This window comes from Theropithecus gelada, chromosome X (assembly GCF_003255815.1).
Source record: "Theropithecus gelada isolate Dixy chromosome X, Tgel_1.0, whole genome shotgun sequence".
Taxonomy (NCBI): Eukaryota; Metazoa; Chordata; class Mammalia; order Primates; family Cercopithecidae; genus Theropithecus; species Theropithecus gelada.
Genome location: NC_037689.1, coordinates 121,712,907 through 121,716,376, shown reverse-complemented (window position 1 = coordinate 121,716,376; position 3,470 = coordinate 121,712,907). Strand labels below are relative to the sequence as shown.

The window sequence follows — 3,470 nt, the reverse complement described above, 5'->3', positions numbered from 1 at the left end:
AAAATTAAACAGATGTTACTATTCTGCCTTATTTGCTATACATGTTTATTCATATTTTAATGCTGTATTTGTAAGAAATGAAATGTTACATCTATATTCCTTCATCATCCCTTCCTTCTCTAAACTAACTACTATCCTAAAACTGGTGTGTATCTTTCCCATGCATGATTTGCACTTTTACTATAAATAAATGCACTCGTCAACAATAAATAATTTTGTAATATCAGTATTTTTTTTTTTTTTTTTTTTTTTTTTTTTTGAGACGGAGTCTCTCTCTGTCGCCCAGGCTGGAGTGCAGTGGCCGGATCTCAGCTCACTGTAAGCTCCGCCTCCCGGGTTTAGGCCATTCTCCTGCCTCAGCCTCCGGAATAGCTGGGACTACAGGCGCCTGCCACCTCGCCCGGCTAGTTTTTTTTTTTTTTTGTATTTTTTAGTAGAGACGGGGTTTCACCGTGTTAGCCAGGATGGTCTCGATCTCCTGACCTCGTGATCCTCCCGTCTCAGCCTCCCAAAGTGCTGGGATTACAGACTTGAGCCACCGCGCCCGCCCTATATCAGTATTTTAACTTATGGGAAATACCAGTGCTTACAGCAAGTTTTTAGTCTTAAATATTAGGATAAACCGTATAAAGTTGCCAATATTTGATCATTATTTACCTATACAAAAGAAGCCGGGCACAGTGGCTTACGCTTGTAATCCCACCACTTTGGGAGGCTGAGGCGGGTGGACCACCTGAGGTCAGGAGTTTGAGACCAGCCTGACCAACACGGTGAAACCCCGTCTCTACCAAAAATAGAAAAATTAGCTGGGTGTGGTGGCGGGCACCTGAAATCCCAGCTACTTGGGAGGCTGAGGCAGGAGAATCGCTTGAACCCAGGAGGCGGAGGTTGCAGTGAGCCGAGATCGCGCTATTGCACTCCAGGCTGGGCAACAGAGCGAGACTCTGTCTCAAAAAGAAAAAAAAAAAAAGACAGGGTATTGCTCCAGTGGCAGTCATTTTAGCAGCTCTTGAGTCCATCCAGGCCATCCGAGCTTTGGGAGCGCGTTGTTTGGCGAGAGGGCAGGAAGGGGCGAGGGGAGGGGTTCTCCTGCTGAACAGTAGCGGGTATGGGGGTCGGCGGCGGCGGGGGTGACAGCTTTACTCGGGTCCCCGCGCTAGTCTTGGTCCTGGTCCCAGGCCCGCACAGCCCACAGGCTCCGATGGCAGCGGCAGCGGCAGAGCTGAGGGCCCTGACTCAGGTTGCCATGACTACAGAAGCACATATAAATCTCACAAAGGGCTGTTTGAACTTTGAGGACATCACCATTTACTTCTCACAGGAAGAGTGGGGACTTCCTGATGAGGCTCAGAGGCTCCTATACCTTGAAGTGATGCTGGAGAACTTTGCACTTGTATTTTACCCAGGATTTTGTACAGAAATACTGGGTGTGGTGGAGCCTGCAGCAAGCTAGTTGGAATGTGCCTCTTGTAAAAGTAGCCTCACTGGGTTGTGGGCATGGTAAGGAGGATGAAGAGACACCTTCTGAGCAGAATGTTTCTGTGGGAGTGTCACAGTCTAAGGCAGGTTCATCCACACTGACGACTGAACCCTGTGAGATATGTGTTCCATTCCTGAAAGATATTTTGCCTCTGGCTAATCTCTCTGGGAAGGAACCATACTTGGTTGGAGCACGTGCAAACCAGTACCAGCACAGAAACATCACAGTGCAAAGAAATCCTTGAAGAGGAACATGGACAGAGCCTCGTATGTGGGAAGCGCTGCCTTCTCCGTCTGTCAGGGAAGTCCTTCCACAAATGCGAGGTTGGGAAGGACCTCCCAGTCATCTTGGGGCTTCTAGGTCCCTGGTCTTTCCTAAAACTGAGAAGCCCAATACGATCACCAAATGTGGAGAGGACACTCACAGTCAACAAAGTTATTACAAGTCAGGTCAGTGTGGGAAGCTTCCAGGCACAAACACTCCTGTTCACTGTCTAAGAGTCGACACTGGAAAAAGCCTTTATGAGTGTATCAAATGTGGGAAAGCCGGCCGGGCACAGTGGCTTACACCTGTAATCCCAACGCTTTGTGAGGCCAAGGTGGGCAGATCACCTGAGGTCAGGAGTTCGAGACCATCCTGGCCAACATGGTGAAACCCTGTCTCTACTAAAAATACAAAAAAAAAAAAAATTTGCCAGGTGTGGTGGTGTGCACCTATAGTCCCAGCTACTTGGGAGACTGAGGTAAGAGAATTTCTTGAACCCAGGAGGCAAAGGTTGTAGTGAGCTGAGATCACGCCACTGCACTCTAGCCTGGACAACAGAGTGAAAGTCTGTCTCAAAAACAAAACAAAACAAAAAACAGCAAATGTGGAGAAGCCTTCTGTGGCAAGTACTCATTTGTCTAGCACCAGAGAGTGCATACTGGGAAAAGACCCTCAGAATGCAATGAATGTGGAAAATTCTTTAGCCAAACCTCCCACCTGAATGACCATCGGAGATTCCGCACTAAAAAAAAGGCCTTATGAGTGCAGCAAATGTGGAAAATTATTTAGACAAAACTCCAGCCTTGTTGACCACCAGAAAATACACACTGGAGCAAGGCCTTATGAGGGTAGCCAATGTGGGAAATCCTTTAGCAAAAAAGCCACTTTTGTTAAACACTGAAGAGTTCACACTGGAGAAAGGCCTTATAAGTGTGATGAATGTGGAAATTCCTGTAGTCAAAGTGCCATTCTTAATCAACACCAAAGAATTCACACCAGAGCAAGCCTTAAGAGTGTGGCCAGCACGGGAAATCCTTTAGTCAGCTGAGAGTTCACACTGGAGAAAGGCCTTCATCCTTATTCAATACGAGAGAATTCACATTGGAGCAAGGCCTTATGAGTGTGGCCAGCGTGGGAAGTCCTTTAGCCAAAAGTCTGGCCTTATTCAACATCAGGTGGTTCACACTGGACAAAGGCCTTATGAGTGCAACCAATATTGGAATTCCTTTAGCCAGTGCTCCAGCCTCATTCATCACCAAAAATGTCATAACACGTGGAGGCCTCATGAATGCAGCAAACGTGGAAGAGCATTTACCTTCAAGATCTATCATCATTTAGCTCCTGAAAGTCCACACTTCAGAAGAGCCTTAGACCTAGAGAGAATGTGCTGTCTCTGTAGTATTGTGGCAGTGGAGAGCATTTATGAGGGAGCCACCTGCCTGAAGTTGAACCTTATGCTTCCAAGTTTCTCTGGTAGAAACCGTCTCCCCTCTACTACCTTGCACAGTAGGAATTGGTCACCCTGATGTTCTGAGGCAAGGCAGACATCTATGTGTTCTCTTCGTTGGAGGAAATCTCGAGCAGTCTGAGCCTTTAGGGGAAATTCATTCCCTTTTCTGACTGATCACAGCATACATCTGACCCAGTTTTGGTCAGGAGGGCCCAGCCTGGGTTCTGCTGGAGGTTTATGTGGAAGGCTTCCCTTCATGGAAATTCTTGGTCTCAC

The 3,470-nt window shown here is 47.3% G+C and overlaps 1 pseudogene; it reads left to right on the top strand.

The window, feature by feature from the left end:
* The first annotated feature begins 1,108 nt into the window (after nt 1-1,108).
* LOC112615264 lies at nt 1,109-3,270 on the top strand (annotated as a pseudogene).
* Nucleotides 3,271-3,470: the final 200 nt, after the last annotated feature.